General features: G+C 43.2%; 1 pseudogene; it reads left to right on the top strand.

The window, feature by feature from the left end:
• Positions 1-368: 368 nt before the first annotated feature.
• LOC110556630 (neuroepithelial cell-transforming gene 1 protein-like) lies at positions 369-3,592 on the top strand (annotated as a pseudogene).
• Positions 3,593-19,542: the final 15,950 nt, after the last annotated feature.

Below are 19,542 nucleotides of genomic sequence, written 5' to 3'. Positions count from 1 at the left end.
CACCCCCCATAAAAATACCCAAATAAAATGCTATTTCCTCAACCAAGCCTTGATTTAGTAGGCCGAGGTTTGGAAGTCTGCATCTTAAACAATCACCAAGAGGCTTCTGACTCCCTGTCGGAAACTTACCTCTGTTAGATCTCTACTCCTTCTCTCATCCCTGTAGCGTGGGGATGGGAAAAGAGAGAGTGGTTGGAGTTGATCTGTAGGTTGAAAGCTTGGATGACTACGATTATTATTGTAGCTCTGGCTCACCCAGAGAAACAAGAAGGGAAGCCAGTTTGTGGAGGAAGATAATGAGCACCATCTGAGGCCTGCTGGGTTTGACATCAAGTGAAGATGTGTTGGCAGCTCGTAAAGTGGACTCGATGAGTCAGGTCTGGAGGTTGGTGAGTGGGGTAGATTCTCTGTGACGACTTCAGAGAGTCATTGCTGTACCTAATTCTTTCATGTGGTTCGCCCATGGTTGCCTTGAAGATGAACTAAGCCTCGTGTCGTTCTCAGCCTGGTATGGAATCAAGTGCATTTTGTGTTTGTACTGGGTCGTCCCAGAGGAAAAGCGAGGAGGCTTGTCCTGGGAAAATCCTCATTATGGATTGCCTAAGAGATACTGAAGGCTCTGCTCTTTTCCTTAGACTTTACTGTTTCTTTCCCACAATCCTTCTTTCCCTTTCCTCTAGTCCTCAGAGAAGTGCATGATAGTTATATAAGCTGAGGAAGAAGAAAATGATGTAGAATAAGGGTAAGGGGGAATAAAGGCAAAAAAATAGAACTATTTGTTTTCATTATTTGTTTCAGCTGCTCACAAACCAGGCTAGGTTAAAAAATAATGTGTTTTCATCCTCAGCAAACTTAATCTCACCTGTAAGAAATGGAGCAGTCAAGTGCTTCTTTGGTCAAACACGGTCATTTTTTTTACCCTTCGTAGTGACCACATACCCCAGCCTCTGCCCAGGAGTCATTCATCAGGTCCACAGTCTCTACACTCACCAAGAGAAGAAGCAGTATGCTATGGTCAGAAATGCTAGACATCAGTATGAAGGAGACCTTGACAACCAAGATGCCAACCAGGAGAAAGCAACATATGAATTGTCCCAAGGCAAACAGGGCTTAATGGAGGATCCCAAGCTTGCCAGAAAGGCCTACCATGGCCCCATGTTAACGTTGTCCGAATCTCAGAAGAAGAATCTACACATGTGTTTGGTTATCTGGATGCTTACATACCTCTGCCTAGCATGAAGGTCTGTTAGCAAGAATGGAAGCAACCCAATCTGACGGGCCGTGGGTCCGATCTGTCCTATTCTCCTGAACTGGTTACCAGGGCCCGAATGACTGGTCTATAAAGGTGGCCAAGATGCTTCTGGATCAGAAGAAACAGGACCCAAGAAGCCAGGACTTCCTCCAGCACTGTCTGGAGGCTTCCTTCATTAGAAAACTAGAGTTTTGGAATTTCCTAGATATCCCTCAAAGTTGCCTGGTCAAGTACCCTCTCCTGATAAAAGCAATCCTGAGACACCTCGAAAAGACCACCTTGACGTCCGGTTTCTCGAGGAAGCAGTATCGACACAGAACTGATGGAAGGTGAATCCAAGCATCAGTATTACAATGAGAAGCCGGAGAGTCTGGACAAGAAGCAGGACCCTGGCATCAGGATGAGCCAAGTTCTGCTGTGCCTTAGAGAGTGGAAGAATAAAATGGCCATAAATTGTACATTTTCCTGTTTCAAGACATCTTGGTTTTAACTCAGACACTGAGTGAGTGTCTCTCCTCCCGGCTTTGCCTGCAGGCCCTTCCACTTGGGGAGCTCGATCTGGGAGACCAGCAGCCTGCGGTTGTGCTATGGGCGGCTCCTTCAGAGGGGTCATTGGCAACTCAGACAGAGCGAAAAATATCTTAAGAGCTCATTTCCAAAGCCCTTCCCCAGTCCAGTCCCACACACTGCAAGCCAGTGACGTGTTCCACAAGCAGCAATGCTCCTTGTATCCGTGCAGCCATGCCCCTTGCTGCAGGCCGCCAGCTAGAGCTTCACGGCTTGTCCTGAAGGGTGTGGAAGAGTGAGTGAAGGAAGAGCTTGGAGAGAGCAGTCCCTCTGCTGGGGACCTCAGACCCCTGTGGAGAGCAGCCGCACTCTCCAGGGTTAAGCAGCAGATGGTGAAAGTGCAGTGGAATGTGGCATCAGCGTCCGGACAGCAGAAGACACCAGGAGCGTGCAGGCGCTACGGGTACAGCCTGGCTCACGAAGAGCAGGAGCAGAGCCCGGTGAGGTGGCAACAGGAAAGAGCCTCCGGTATAGATGTGTGTCAGCTGGTGCAGGGACTGATTATTTATGTGTCTGCGCATTTTTTTTTGTCAGGATGGGACTATCCTAGGGCTACTCCTCATCAGCTGCGTTCATTTGGGTTTCTCTCCTTCTCTGCCCCTCTTCCGTTGATGCTGTACTAGTTGTAAATGGCAGCTAAAGATATTCAGGTTACTGTTCAAGGGCAGACGTTAAAAAGGTTCTCTAATGTATTATTGGAACATGCCAGCAGGGTATTTTCAATCAAATGACATATGTATGAAATGGGTAGTCTCACTCTGGATTCACCACGGCTCTCCAATACCTGCCAAACTTAGCGTTTTGCTAATGCTGAAATTCTGCCAGTGTTATTTAAAGTTTGAAATATTTCAGTATTTACAATGAAGCAAGCTTCCTTGGAAAACAACGATAAAACTTGATTTCCCCCCCCCTGCTTTTATCAAGTAGAATACCTTATATCAGCTTTCATTGCACATTGCTCGTTTTTTCATTCACTGATCTTGCCAACCATTTAATTTTCTTCTTGCTGTAAGGTAGTTTTTAGTATTTGCCTGTATTTTTTTAAGTCCATGCCTTTTAAATTGGCATGTCCTTAAAGTTTTTTTTTTCTCCAGCTTGAAAGTGTGTGTTCATGTACATGTGCGCATGTGTGAGTGTTTTAATTGTATTAATTTTACCAAGTGAAACCAAACCATACCGATTTGAGCCAATGAAGAAAACTGCGGTTTTTACTGTGTATCATGCCAGTGTGGCAAAGCCACACGAAATGACTTAGTATATTCTAGACCACTGAAAGAAACCATGTGCAGGGTTTTGCTGAAAGTTTTCGTGTTGTCCGAAAAGCAAGAGAAAAGTCAGGAGAGTGGAATAGTGATAGGAACGGGAGGGAAAGCGTAGCTTATTTAAAGGGCGTCCGTGTGCTCCTGCGGAGGAGATAGGGAAAGACTGGCCTGAGGGTGTGCAGGAAGCAGCAGAAGGTCAGAGGAGGTATGAACTGTACTGGCTGTACTTTCTCATACCTGCAAGTACTGAATTTGAAAAGAAACAGTGAAATGTGTTGGAAATGTTACCATGTTAGTTCAACTCTGGTTAGATTTCTTCAGTAGGTAGAAGAAAGCTGGCGAGTCTTCGCTGCAAAACGTTTCTGTTGGAAATAGGGCCATGCTCTTTAAAGGGGGAAGGAGGACGGAGGCCCCGGGCCAGCCCAGATTTACACTGGTCATCAGTTCAAGTCCTTGTCAACGATATGTGAAGTGTATCTGCAGTGGAGATGGAAATGGGAAAAGGATATAAACACATTGATCAAATGACTTCTTTGTATAAATGAATTATACAACTTCCAAAAAGCACACATATAAAAATTTGCCTGAATTTGTCACTCAGGATTTTGCCCAAATAGTCAAGATAATCTTCCAAATTTATTGTAAAAATCTTGTTTTTTTTTTTTCTCCCTCCAAAAATCAAACAACTTTTGGGGTTTTTTTTTTTCTCCAGTGAAATCTTATCACAAATAGGAAATAGGATTTTGTTAATGTAGATATAGTTGACTGAATCACACACACACACACACACACACACACACCTATTGCCTGAGGGTGGTTTTTTTTTTTTTTTTTTTTTAATGAATTGTTATTTTGATAGAGTAAAAAATGTAAACTAACAGGCTGGGAGGGGAGCTCCAAGGCACAGTGTTGGCTTGAGGCCCTGAGTTCAGGCTTCAGCATTAGGATGGTGGAGTGATCTTGGAAGGAAGGGCAGGCAGAGGAGGTGGGGGGAGAGGAGAAGGAATTTAAGGTAGGGTATTCAGATAATGGTTATGTGTAATCAAGCACACTCATTTCCAAATCTGTGGTGACATCCTGACACATTCAGAAAAGTAGTTGCAAGTGGACTAAGTGATTGGTTTTTCTTTTTTAAAAAATTTTATGTACATCCGTGTTTTGCCTGCATGTGTGTCTGTGTGAGGGTGTCAGATCCCCTGGAATGGTAGTTACAGATGGCTGTGAGCTGCTATGTGGATTCTGGGAACTGAATCTGGGTCCTCTGGAAAAGCAGCCAGTGTTCTTAACCACTGAGCCATCTTTCCAACACCTGGAGTAAGTTTTTTTTTTTAATTTTAAAAATTAATTTATTTTTAAAATAAATTACCGTTTATTCACTTTGTATCTCAGCTGTAGCCCCCTTCCTCATCCCCTCCCAATCCCACCCACTGTCCCTCTTCTCCCATGCCTCTTCCCCAGTCCACTGGTAGGGGAGGTCATCCTCCCCTTGGAGTAAGTTTTTAAATTAAAAAAAAAAAAATCCATATCTTGCTGGGCGCGGTGGCATACGCCTATAATCCCAGCGTCTGAGGAGGCTGCAGCAAGTCAATCTGAGTTCGAGGCCAGCCTAGTTCACAAAGCGAGTCCAGGACAGCCAAGCTACACAGAGAAGCCCCGTCTCAAAAAAACCAAACCAAACCAAGACAACAACAAAAAACTCCACATTTGTTATCTTGGGATGCTGAATAGAAACAGATACAGTATTCACAAAGTCTCAGAAGTATGCATGTCTAAACATGAGGTGAACAAGGATGACACCAATACGCATGCCAAAGCGGACAGGGGAAAGAACATGAAGCTTCAACTCCATACAAAGAGCTACAGGCAGCACAGAATCACTGAGTGTGGGAGAAATGGCCCTCCCCGGGGGGAAAGGACACCAGCTGGTTATCCAGCACCAAGTGGGCAGCCCGGAAGACACGCATGCAAGCAGTAATGCTCAGGCCGAGCAAGTTTATGTACAAATATACATGTTTATACATACACACGTGTAACAATTAATGTAAAAAAAGGTCATGAATTTGAAAAAAGAGCAAGGAAGTGCATATGGGAGGCTTTTGAGGGAGGAAAGGAGAGGGAGAAATGATATAAACAATCTCGAAATATAAGAAAAATACCACAAAATAAGTACAACATGAAAATCTAAATTCTGAAGCCTATGCAATAAAAGATTTAATGACTCAGAGCTATCTATAGATAGCATCAGTCATAGACAGTCACTGAACCCTTAGCATGTTCTATATACTGTCATAACATTAGAGAACAAACCAGGCACATAAAAGGAAAGCAAATAAGTATTTTGTAAATGTTAGTAAACAAAGGAAGCATAGACAGGTAGACACTAAGTAGATGATGGTAAATGATTATGAATGTATAAATTATAAGTTAGAAGAACTTTTGAGTATGTTGTAAGGGTACAACAGGAGACCTCCTCATATAAAAGTAATAAAATTATTTTTCCTAATGTTTCTATTGAGACATTAAAGGTGAGCACACACCGGGAAGAAGAAAGGAATATTCCAGGCAGATAGGCAGGCAGGTGGTCCCAAAGGTGGGAGGGAGCATGTTGTATTCAAGAAGCCAAGAGAGCATGGTTTTCCCTTCATAACATGGAGGGAGTGGAGAGCTCAAACAGTACAGAGGTCAAACAGTACAGGACACTCTCACTAATGCATGAAGGGCAGCTGGTGAAGTATTAATTGATGTGCTTTTAATCCCAGAAGTACATTAACCTTCAACCCTCCACTACTCTGGCTGTCTGCCAAGAGCAATTTCCCCAAGGGACAGACAGGGTGCCACGAAGAAAGCCAAGAAGAGAAACTTCAGATACAGGACTTCTAAGTGTAAACAGTAAGCAGAAAAACTTGGAAATTATACTTGTCAGTACACTCGGAGTGCTGAAGGTTTGGGCCTAAGCTGTGCAAAGCAGCTCTATATCTCCCAACCGGGCCAAAAAGTGACCCAAGGGCAGGCTAGCAAGGAGGGTGTTGGGAGGGTATAAATGCTTAGGGCAGCAAGCAGTTAGAGAAGGAGAAGCCACGGGTCAGTCATGGAGTGGTGCTGGGAATTGCCAGCTGATATTATATATGTATTGATTTACATATTGTTATAGATATGTATTAAATTTCACCTTGACACATCTGTGTTAAGTCTTTGTGTGCTGTTGAAAAAGAATAGAAAGTGATTTAAAGATTGAAATAGAAAACTGACTCACTAATATTCTTCCACTTGGATGTGAATAATTATTTTAAGGAGATGAGACTGATCTTTAGAACGTAATTCTAATAGGTCAGACATGGTGGTATCACCAGCCTGTAATACCGTAATCCCAGTATTTAGGAGGCAGAGGGATCAGAATTGCCAGTTTAGGGTCAACCTGGGCTACATAGGGAGGCTTCATCTCAAAGTGGGGAGATAGAGAGGAATGGAGGGGAGGAAGGTGGAAGAGAGGATTTGAGAAGCAAAAAGAAAAAGAGGAAAGTAATTGTAGGGGCAGCATTCTGGACAAGGCTGGCCGTGGTGGAGGTGAGTGGCAATAAGGCAATGTCTGCCTTGGTATTTGTGCACTACCATAACAAAATGCTGTAGACAGTGGCTTCAACAACACTATTTTATGTAGCCTGAAAGTACTAGACCAAAGTCTGGCAGGGAGCTCCTTTCTTGCCTTTCAGATAGCCGTCACCTTGCTGCGTCAGAGAGGCAGAGGGAGAAAGACGGGGGAGGGGGCGGGGTGATGAGAGAGGAGAGAGTTCTGAAGACCCTAGATACAGTGGCAGGGCTCAGATCTTCAACTCAGGAGTTTCAGTGTATATAATTTGGCCCATAGCTGTATATCTTTAGAAGACAGAGCTGGATTGACCGAGTGGACAACGTGGAAGCGACGGGAAGATTCAAAGATAATACCCAGGTTTCTTGCTTAAATAGAAACGGTAGCACCATTTGTGGAGTTGGAATCTCTGGAGGTAAGGAAGTCTTTGCTGTTGCTACTTACATTTTGAGACAGGATCTTCTGTAATCCAGGCTGGCCTCCAGCTAATTATGTACCCGAGAATGACCCTAAGCTTTTGCTCCTCCTGTCTCCATCACCAAAGCTGCCACCATATCTAGTTTAAGAAGATTTTTTTTTTTTTAGTGAAAAAGTGACTCTAATATTAAATATATTTATTTTCAAGTATCTGTAAGATATCAAAATGGAAATAACGAGTGAGTGGTTGGTTGTATACACTTGGAATACAGAAAATTCATCTAGGGTTGGTTTAGAATTCATTGGCCTAGGGATAGTGTCTTAGCAGTCCCTGAACGATGCTATAACAGAACACCCATACACTGGTCAGCTTAGAATAAAAGGATTTGTACCCCATGGTTCTGGAGGCTGGAAGTCCAAGATGAGGGCACCGGCAGATGTCTGCTGAAAGCCCAGATTCCAGTTAATCCTCTCACTGTAACCCAACATAGAAGGCAAAGGCTCTCTGTCCTTTTATAAAGACAGTATGGTGAATGCTCAGCCCGTGACCCAATCACCTTCTGAAGGCTCCCATCTCAAATGCCATTACATTAGGAGTTGATTTTTAGCATGCAGATCTGGAGACACAGAAACATTCAAACTATTGCAGGGCAGAGCTTCTTTAGGGCACAGCTCTCCAGCTGACACTGCAGAATCGCTTGGATGGTCTGTGAAACAAATTGGGCCTCACCCTTTGAACTCCTGATTCTGCTATACTTTCAGAGACAGTCTGAAACAACAACAACAATAAAAAAATAAAAAAAATAAAAATACTATTTGTATGTTCTTTGAGTTTCTGGTTAAAAACTCTTAATTTCTGAATGTGAATTGAGCATCTTCCCTAGGGTCTTCCTTGTTGTTTTGTTTAGCTTCTTTAGGAGTAGAGATTTTAGTATGTTTATCCTATATTATATGTCTAATAACCGCTTATGAGTGAGTATATATACATCATGTGTGTCTTTTTGCTTCTGGGTTACCTCACACAGATGATCTTTTCTAGTTCCCACCATTTGCCTGCAAATTTCATGATTTCCTTGTTTTTAATAGCTGAGTAGTATTCCTTTTTGTAAATGTACCACAATTTCTGTATCCATTCCTTCACTGAGGGACAACTAGGTTGTTTCCAGATCCTGGCTATTAGGAATAAAACTGCTATGAACATGGTTGAGCAAATGTCCTTGTTAAATAGTTGAGCATATTTCAGATATATGCCTAGGAGTGGTATAGCTGGATCTTGAGGAAGCACTACACCTAATTTTCTGAGAAAGTGCCAGGTTGATTTCCAAAGTGGTTGTACAAGTTTACATTCCCATCAGCAATGGAAGAGGGTTTCCCTTTCTTCACATCCTTTCCAGCATGTGTTTTCACTTGATTCAGAAGGGAAAATGTGATAGACATCAGAAGAAGGAGAAGACAGGGAAAAGGACAAGTGCCTACAACAGACAGCCTCTGAAAGAATCTGCAGATCAAGGTATCGAAGCAGAGGCTGAGACTCATAGCCAAACTTTGGACCCAGTGCATGGATTTTTACGAAAGAAGGGGGAGATAGAAAGACCAGAAGGGGACAGTGGCTCCAAAAGGAGACCAGCAGAGCCAAAAACTGGGCTGTAGGGGCCCGGCAGAGACTAATACCCCAACCAAGGACCATTCATGGAGAGGACCTAAAACCCTGCTCAGATGTGCCCATAGACTCTGTCTCCAAGTGGGTTCCTTAGTTAGGGGAGCAGGGGTTGTTTCTGGCATGAACTCAGTGGCAGGCTCTCTGATCACCTCCCCCTGAGGCGGGAGCAGCCTTGCCAGGCCACAGAGGAAGACAATGAGGCCAGTCCAGATGAGACCTAATAGGCTAGGGTCAGATAGAAGGGGAGGAGGACGTCCCCTATTAGTGATCTAGGGGAGGGACATAGGAAGAGAAAAAAGAAGGAGGGTTTGGGAGGAGATGAAGGAGGGGGCTACAGCTGGGATACAAAGTGAATAAATTGTAATAAATAATAATTTTTTAAAAACCTCTTAATTTTTTAAATATACCTATATTTTAACACATATTTTTAAAGCCCTTTAATATATCATTGCATTTCATGATAGGCAAATTTGGGAAACAATTCACACAGTTATAATTACCCTAATGCATGTGAATATCTGTGATTGTGGTAATGATACTCTCCCACTGATACTATTTCAAGTCGAGTTACATGTCTGTAGGGGAAGTGAAACCAAAATACTGTCCTACTAGTTGACTCTAGGCTGTTCTGTGGCCTTTCAGGGAGCAGGGCCCCAGAAATAATTCTTCTAAATGTAGAACATACTTGACTGGTATTGGCAAACTGGACATGACCTAATGTTCGCAATGATTCCCAAATGCTTAGCCAGAGAGCAGCGAAGCTGCTGATGACAAAACCAGATCCTGCTGGGAGCTCAGATGTCTTGTCCTTTTCAATGGAAACTGAGCTACTTCCCTGACAGCCTTTTTCACTCACAGATGCCTTGACATTGTACTCCAACACGTCCTTCAGACACTCTCTGGCTCTTTCCTAAACTGAAGCCTCCTTGGGTAATTTACCAGCTTGGGCTCCTGTCACCACTCCCTGTGACATCTGACAGCTTCAATGCCACGAAGCTGAGGTGACATCTGCTATGATGCGTGGTTTACAGTTCTTAAACACTGAGCTCTGAGGGAGTTCGTCAGAGTTAGAGACTCGGTCTAGCTCTCTGAAGTAAAGGCTACCCAGAAGATTTTCCCAGTGAAACGCATAAAGACATAATATGCCCCTGTAGAAAGACCCAATCTTTCCATGGCCAAAGGACATGGGGATTACAGTGTCTTTTCATTTCAGATGTGATTTCAGGGTCTTCTAGCTGCTTGTAGTTGGAGAAAGAGCAGAGCGTGACACCCTGAGCCTGGGATGACCTGAAGCCATGTTCTTCTCAGAGCTGGTGCCTTCATTTTGAACCAGCTTTGGGGCAATGTGTGGGTATGACTGAGTTTTTGTGTGTGAGAGAACGAGAAACCATGATGTACGTAGTTCAGGGGCTCCCTTCCACTGACCAGCAGCAGCCACTTAATGAAAGATGTTTCTCTGAAGGGCCAGGACTTGCAGGGCAAGCTCTTCATTAATAAATAGCCTGCAGGGGTTTAGACACAAGGGTACGGGTAATTGTTTTCGCCTTTGGACTTTCTTGGCATGGCCCCATCCAGCATATATGAAAATAAACAGCTCTGAACAGCCAAACGTTCTTCCCTTATAAACGCTCTCAAGACACATTTTTTAAAAAAAGGTATTAGTGTTCAAGAATCAAGGAATTATATTTGAATGTTACACACGTGAAGACAGAGCATCCTGATTAGTTCAATGTCTTTTGTATGTTGGTCTTCGCATGGTGACATCATTTCTTTCTACATTCTATGAGGAAAGAAGATGATGAGGGTGAAAGATGGGGGGATGCCCCTACTTGAGGCTCCCTTGAAAGCCTCTGGTGGCTTTCAACTAGTTCTCCACCTTCCATTTCCTGGAGATTTTTTTTTTCACAATGACTATAACACCATAATCAGATCTTCCGCAAGTTACAAATTAAATCGAGTATGGCTGGTTTAGACGCCTGATGCCGGGTGAGATTCAGAAACTCCACCTAGTCATTATCCATATCCAGTTGCTAAAATAAGATCCTTAATGTCTTTGGAGGAGACAGGTCAGCTTAGTCTCATTGCTTTTTACTCCAAAAGAAAACATTATTATAATTTATTTTTAATTTCATTCTTTGGTCATTTCAGATTATGATGTACACAACCTCCAAATCTTTACAGTTCAAATTTGACATATGTGTTACCTGAATATATTTTCCTTTGAGAATACTGGATAAGAGTATGAATAAGAGACTGTATAAAATATGGTGTAAGTTAGAGGCTAGTTAGTAACTTTATAAAGAAGAATTCCTCCTCTAATAAAACTTCGTTGATTTAATGGAGTTGATGATAAGGTCATGGAACACAGGCTGAGAGCTCTGGCCTAGGTTAAAAGACTATTACCAACCAGTTTTGTCACCTGTTTACATCTAATAATTCTTTAGTCTTTAGTTTTTTTCATATTGGGCAGTTAAGCAAAATAATGTCCATGGTTTCTTCTCTAAATTCAATTTATTGGGATTCATCTATTGTATAAAACATGGCCTGAATTTCTGTCTTGGAAATTCTGACTCTCATGTGGAATTTTTAGTAGGGTCAGGAATTTTCCAAAATGAATTTCCATCCTCCGTTTCTTCTACGTTCGTTGCTAGTAGACTTTCAAAGTTTCATTATAAAGCATTAATCTGTCATGAAATTCAAGAACATATGTTGGGAAAGAAAGGTCCAAGCTTAAAACATTCCTTGGACATCTCATAGGATAACCGCCTTAGGCAATAAGCTTACAAGTCTTGAACTAATCTCCCGTTGTTCTTTATAACACATCTCTACAAAGCTTAAGCAATGGTTATCCCATTTGACTTGAACTTGCCCGGCTTGATATTAGTGAATGCACTTCAGTTTACCCCATCACAGCACATAAGTACTGACTTTAAATTTACACTGTGTTTCCTACACGTTCCTTGCTGCTTCTGGCACGTTTAATAAGGTTACTATTAGTAGACTACTTTTTTGAACATTTAGGATAACTCTTAACTATTTAAGAAAACCAAAACCAAAACAAAACCAGCCGGACGTGTTGGCACACCCCTTTAATCCCAGCACTCAGCGAGGCAGAGGTGGGCAGATCTCTGTGAGTTCGAGGCCAGCCTGGTCTACCAAGCAAGTCCCAGGACTAGTAAGTCCCAGGGTAGCAAGATTATCAGTGAACTGCATAATTTTGTTTCATTTTATTAATTTCCAAGCTTTCCTGTGTTGCACACATGTTGTTTTTAGCACATCATCGACTGCCTCTGTAATTTCCTGCCGTGAGGATGGTGTTACTGAGGCAGTAGGGGCTGTGTGCAGTCAGGTCAAGGGTGAAGACCACGTGAGGCAGACGGCTCCATGGTGCCAGAGAGGAACCCCTGAGATGAAGGGTGTGACGCAGGCAGTCTAGTGAAAGAAGAAGGTGGTACACTGGGTCTTCAGGGGCAAGCCCGACTCATTGCCAGCTGACTGTTGAAATGTCAGATTTTCACTGGAAACAGGATATCAAATTGTTATTTGAAAATTGTAATGTTATAAATGAATTATTATTTTTTTTTCAATCATCAACACTGTTTCTGCCTAGTTGAAAATGTCTGCAGGCCACATGTAGCTCCAGGAAGTGCATTTAGATGTTTTGGGTTACAGTTTCATAAGCTGGCTTACTGTGTTTCTGTGTTAATACTGGGATACATAAAAATACAGTAACATTTGTGCACCACACAGAGAGAAGCTTCTCCTTACCTAGCAGCATGCAAACTCTAGCCTTTTTTTGTTTGTTTTTTGAGACAGGGTTTATCTGTCTAACCTTGGCTTGGCTATCTTGAACTTGCTTTGTAGAGCAGGCTGGCTTCAAATTCAGAGATCTGTCTGCCTCTGCCTCCCCAAGTGCTAGGATTAAAGGTGTGTGTCACCACCCCTGGGCTCTAAGTCTGGTCTTCTAATGCCTAGGCTGTATCCTGTGTCCCAAAAAGAGCTAAAGGGCCAAAAACTTAACTCTCTTAGATACCCCTGTAAGCCCATATTCAATTCTGCATTAGAAAGCAGAGGATAACCAGGCAAAATGGCAAATGACTATAATCCCAGCCCTGAGGGAGGCAGAGGCAGAGGAAGGCAGATCTCTGTGATTTCAAGGCCAGCCTGGTCTACAAACTGAGTCCAGGACAGCCATGCCTACACAGAGAAACACTGTCTCGAAAAAACAAAAACGAAAAACCAACCAAACAGAAAGGGGCAGGGGAGGAAGCAGAGGATAGGTAAGGATGTGGCTGCTGCTAGCCACTTGCCTAGCACCGTGAAACACCCTCTCCATTGCCTACTACCTTAAGAGACTGCTGGTGGAACAGGGAACAGAATGTGTGAAGTCCAAAGAGGAAAACAGGGAGATGGCTGGCTGGGCTCAAGGACCCAAGGCCTTTGCTGATGTAAGTTCTTTAAAGACTGTGAGTGTAAAGGTCTTTGTATCCTTGAGGTTTGGCACAGGCATTTAGAAAAATGCCAAGAAATGTTTGTTGGGTGTTTAAAATGCAATCCAGAGCTCTGATTCAGGAGGGAGGGATCTGGCCTCAAGTTTCTACCGCTTTTTGAGAATGGAGAAGGGTTTCCCTTTCCTATTCATCCTACTCCTTCCTCCTTCCACTTTGTTCCACTGCAGGCACTGAAAAATGTCCTAACTGGGGAGGGTCGGCTGCACTGTTTTCTTCCCATAACCTTCAACACTTCTGCCCTCCCATCCTCCTGCTTTCGCCTCCTCCTACCCGCTCCCTCGTTCCTTTCTTTCTCGTTTTGGAAATGCTTATTAGTTTAAAGCAGCTGAGAGTGTGCCAAGATTTCCAAGGAGCATGAAAGCCTGAAAAGAGATTTGCTAGAATCCTGGATGTCCACATTCCTTTAAAATCTTATCTGTCTTAGACTCTTGTAGTGTCTTGCTTTCTCCATTCTTACCCTCCCTTGCACAATGCCCTCCCCACAACCAGTGTTAGGAAACTCTTAACACTTAGCAGTTAGGAAACTCAGAGCATGCAGCCATACGCTGCCCTGAGGTGGAAGAGATCTTAACAAACAGGCAATTCATACTACTAGTGTGGACAGTGAGAAAGCAAGTTATTATAATAACTGGGTAACAAGTTGTTTAACAGCAACATTAAAGGAGGAACTTTGAGTGGTCAGTGGTGACTCATTAAAATACAAGTTTTGGTGATACATTACTATGTGATTTTAGACATATCACTCTAGAGGTGTTCAAATAATTGTGGACCATTGCTACAAGAAAACTCCTTGTTCAACCCACTAATTTACATGGATAAGTTCTCTTTGGAACTTAAGCATTTAAGAAGGGAATAATAAAATGGACGTCTAATTATAACAATAGTTAATAGTAACTTACTGATACATACATAAATTAATCAAAAAGTAGACCTCACTATCTGGCTACATAATGCATTTACAATGTATTGTTTAGTTTTAAAAATATCTAAATATGCCATTCATACTTATTTATCAATATTTTTAAATGTGCTATTTATTTATTTATTTATTGTTTTTCAAGACAGGTTCTCTGTGTAGCCCTGGCTGACCTAGAATGTGCCCTGTAGGCCAGGTTGGCCTGGAACTCAAGAGATCCTCCTGTTTCTACCTCTTGAGTGCTGGACTAAAGGCGTGTACCACTACCACATGATTAAATGTGTTATTTATGCTGGTTAATCAAATTTATTTATATAATAACTATGTACATTAGTTATTACTAATGATAGTAACTACCTGCAAAGAAAAAATGAGAGCAATTATAGAGCCAGAGAATGTTTCAATTTGTATGCATATTATATTGTAAAATACTGTGATAGAATTTTCAATAATATACTTCCAGCATCAAAACGTGGCACAATAAGGTATAATTTTGTTGAGAAATTGGAATATAAATATGAATTAAAGGAGAAAAGGTAATGATGTGAAACTTGTAGCAGTAAAAAAGAAATTGGGGGCTGGGATGACAGCTCAGTGAGTAAGAATTGCTTATCACGCCACCAGGATTTGAACATAAATCCCCATCGCCCATCTAGAAGCTGGGCGTGGCTGTGTGTGCTCTAATCCCAGCACTGGAGGGTGGAGACAAGCAGATCCCAGGCGCCTGCAGTCCAGCCTGCCTCGCCAAAATGGTGAGCTTTCGGGTTTGGGAGAGACTCTTGTCTCAAGGGAACTCTGTGCAGAGTGACAGCCTCCGATGGCTTCTGCATGAATACGCACGCATTTGTGTACCTGCACAATCATGTGTATGCCTCACACAGCACATGCACCCGCAGAGAGAGAGAGAGAGAGAGAGAGAGAGAGAGAGAGAGAGGGGGAGGGAGAAGTGACACACAATCTGCTACCCACGTGCTGAAGTTAGAGGACAACTTGTGGGAATCTGTCCTCCTCTTCTGTGACGTCGGTCCCTGGAGTCAAACTCAGGTTGTCAGACGTGGTAGCAAGTACCTTTGCCTGAGGAGCCACCTCGCTGGCTGGACTTCATATATTTTTAAGAATATGTGATGGTAAGTGTAAGACCCGCAGGGCATTTGCAATCTTTCGGTTATGCATGAGTGATCTGATAGTTTAGCTTTAAACATGTCAGTCGGTATCATGCAGCCCAAATCGCATTCCTTGCCATTAATTAAGTTTATGGAAAGGCCTGGAGAAATGACTGAGAGGTTAGGCATGGGTACTGCTCCTTCAGAGGATGAGAGTTCAAGTCCCAGTCTACACATAATGGCCTGTAACTCCTGCTCCAGGAGATCGGATGCACCTAGCTTTCTAGAGCAGCAAATGAACTCTGCACGTGTCCATACAGAGACACTCATGCGCGCGCGCGCGCGCGCGCGCGCGCACACACACACACACACACACACACACACACACACGAAAATAAAATAAACCTTTAAAAAGCAGGTGAAAATCTGAAACCCTGTGAGAGAATGTAAGTTTTCCAAATCGATTTTAGGAGTTATGCCAGCAAAACCTGAAGATATCTGTCCTAGCAGTCATGCCTTAGACCTGCGGACCAAGTGGAACCCTGTTTGTCTTTTCTACCAGAAGATGACCTCCATCTTGGGCTGGTCCGCATCTGTTTTATCGGTTTCCTCTTCAGTAAGCAGATCCTAAGGAATGTTATGTGGGAATCTCCATCTTCAGCCACTACTCCGTAACAAAGAAAGAAGCATCTGAAATATTTAGCTTTAAATAACTTCCAAGTGCAGATGAGTCATAAGCCTAGGACGCTAGCCCAGGCCTCCTCTGAGCTTCAGATTTCTATTCCAAGCACACGTGACAGGTCCACCTGGATGTGCCTTGACTCTGCCCACATCAGGCCCACATTGCAGTTCTGGCACAGCTGCCTTTCCAGGCCCCCAACTAGGCTTCCTTCTCAGAAACCGCTTTGTCTCAGTGACCTGTGACCCTCAGTCCCTGCCCCTGTGCAGAATGCGCCTGCTTCGGACTCCTGGGTTACCTCAAGAGGGGCCAGCAGACCACAGAAAAGGAAAAGGAGCATGATCTCTGTGGTTGGTTTCAAACAGGGAATTCTTCTCCCCTGGCACTCCATTTAGAAGATTTCACATGGAGCTCTTCATCTTCGCCCTATTCTTGCTTCAGGTTTCAGATGGCCTCAAGCACCAACTGGCAAGAGCAGAGGAAAAAGAAAATGGGAAACTCCCTCCTCACTCCACACGATTTCAATTCTGCTCTTCTTTTTTTATACACTCCTTGTCATTTCATTTGTATTTTGTTTGTTTGTTTGTTTATCTTTATGCATCTGAGTGCTTTGCCTGCATGGATGTCTGCTCATTGCATGAGTGAGGTCAGAAGAGGTGTCAGAGCCTCTGGAACAGGATCTATAGATGGTTATGAACCACCATGTGCATCTGGGAATTGAGCCTGTGTTCTCTCCAAGTGCCAAACCATTTTTCTAGTTGCTTATTTTAATTTTTTAAAAATATTATTATTTTGGTTCTAGGGACTGAATGTGTGTGTGTGTGTGTGTGTGTGTGTGTGTGTGTGTGTGTTTGAAGCAATGTCTTACTGTATAGATCTGACTGACTTGGTGTATACTTTGTGGCCCAGGATACCTCTACACTTGCAGTAACCCTCCTGCCTCAACCTTCCAAGAGCTGGAAGCATGCCCTACCACGCCTCATATTAGGACTAATCTCTATATGGTCAGATTCCTCTTCAGAAAGATGGCAGTGATTTATATTTCAAAACTATATCAAAACACCTGTCTCATCATACCCTTGCCAGTCATTCTTGCTTTTAATATTAACTTGATAGATGAGAGATGTCGCTTTTTTGTTTTGAACATGCATTTCTTATCAAAACCACAAGTGACAGCTCATGATGATGAGGATGTGGAGCAAGGGGAATCCTCCTCCATTGCTGGTGGGAGTGCAAACTTGTACAACCATCTTGGAAACAAATCTGGCACTTCCCCCCCCCCCCAAAAAAAAATGAGACTAGCTCTACCTCAAGACCCAGCTATACCACTCCTGGGCATATACCCAGAAGATGCTCTACCATACCTAAGGATTTTTGTTCAACTATGTTCATAGTAGCTTTTATTTGTAATAGCCAGAATCTGGAAACAACCTAGATGTCCCTCAACCAGAGAATGGATATAGAAAATGTGGTACATTTACACAATGGAGTATTACTTAGCTGTTAAGAAAAAAATCATGCAATTTGTAGGCAAATGAATGGAACTAGAAAATATCATCATGAGTGAGGTAACCCAGACCCAGAAAGACAAACATGGTATGTACTCACTTATAAGTGGTTATTAACTGTAAAACATAGGAAAATCATGCTACAGACCCAGAGAGGCTCAAGGTATCAAGAGGTATCAAGGAGGGTTCAATAGAGGATAAATGAATCTCACTGTGAAGGGGAAATAGAACAGACATTGAGAATGGAGAGGGAGGAGGAGTCTGGATGGGGGCGGCAGGGATGGGAAAAGGAGGGATCAGGTGGGGGAAGATGGAAAGTGTACCGGAAGAGACAACTGGAATGGGGGGGGGGTGCATCTCTAGGATGAGCCAGGAATCTAGGGCAGTGGAAACTCCCAGGAATCTATGAGGGTGACCTGTCTAAGACTCCTAGCAATGGGGAATACAGAGCCTGAAATGGCCATCTCCTGTAGCCAGGCAAGGCTTTCAGTGGAGGAACAGACACAAAATCTTTGACTTAAACTTGTCCTTTCTATAAGATGTGCTGGGGTAAAGGTGATGCAGGAATTGTGGAAGTGGCTAACCATTGACTGGTTAGCTTGAGACCCATGCCAGGAGAGAAAGCCCATGACTGACACTGCCTGGATGGCCAGAGACCCGAGGCTGGATGGCACAGAAACCTAGCATAGAACCAAACATGAAAGGTAAAAAAAAATAGTCAATGAAATGATTTCTCATGATATGCTGCTATATTTATAGATTAGTACCTGGCACAATCACCATCAGAGACTTTTCACCCAGCAACTGATGGAAACAGATGCAGAGACCCACAGCCAAACAATAGGTATAGCTCCGAAGAGGGGGAGGAAGGATTGTAGGAGCCAGAGGGGTCAAGGACACCACAAGGACACCCATGGAATCAACTAACCTGGGCTCATAGAGACTGAAACACCAGCCAGGCAGCCTGCATGGGGCTGGCCTAGGCCCTCTGAGCATATGATACAGTTGTGTAGCTTGGTCTCCTTATGGGACTCTTAACATGGGGGGGGGGCTGTCTTTGCCTTGGTTGTCTGCCTTCAGGACTCTTTCTTCCTAGTGGATTTCCTAGTCTAGCACTGATAGGAAAGGAGGTGCCTAGTCTTACTGCAACCTTACATGCCATGAGCTGGTTGATATCCATGGAGCCTGGCCCTTTTCTTGAGAGAAATGGAGGAGGAGTGGACGGAGGGGGTTGGGAGAAAAGGGGGGAGGCGGAAGGGAGGAACTTGAAGGAGAGAGGGGAGGGAAAACGGCAGTGGGAATGTTAAAAAAAAAAGGAAACTTTAAAATTAAAAAAAGTAACAAGAAACAAAAACCATGCATTTCTTTAATTGCTAATAAAGTGGAATATTTTCCTCGGTCCCTGGCAGCTATATTTCTGTGGATTGTGTACTCTTATTCATTGCCCATCTATTTTCCTTTACGTCTTCTGTACGTGTTCCTCTGAAAACATTTAACATTTCATGTCAATAGGAAAATCAGCCATGGAAATTAATGGAGGTATAACAAAACTCTATTTTCCAGTTCTGAGATGATATCACTGTATTCATTATTCTAGGTTTACCTACAGGAGTTTTGATAGAAGTTGCATTAATAACTAAAATGTAGAAAGACACTGAAGCCTAAATTAAGATAAGGACCCAAGTTTTCTTCCAACTTTAAAAAAAAATTTTTTTAAATGTGCATTTATTTTATTTTGTGTTTATGTATATGTGCCTGACTACATGTATCATGTATGTACAGGACCCTGAGGAGGTCAGAGGTGTCTGTTCCCTGGAACTGGGGTTACAGACGGTTGTGAGCTGCCATGTGGGTGCTGGGAACGGAGCTCGGGCCTCTGCGATAGCAGAGAGCTCCTTAAGCCCCTGAACCCACTCTAGCCTCTTCCAACTCTTAGCTAAGCATCTGAAGCGCTTTTCTTCCTGCCCTGCCTGCCCTCTGGTGGATCTGCAGGCCGGCAGATCCCACAAGCTCTGAAGGGGAACAGAGGAGACGGAAGTTAGCAGGGATGGCAACACCCCTGGATAAATAAAACCAGCCAC

The sequence above is a fragment of the Meriones unguiculatus genome, chromosome 21 (genome assembly GCF_030254825.1).
Source record: "Meriones unguiculatus strain TT.TT164.6M chromosome 21, Bangor_MerUng_6.1, whole genome shotgun sequence".
Classification (NCBI taxonomy): Eukaryota; Metazoa; Chordata; class Mammalia; order Rodentia; family Muridae; genus Meriones; species Meriones unguiculatus.
Note: the sequence above shows the minus strand (reverse complement) of the source record. Positions and strands in the feature narration are given on the sequence as shown.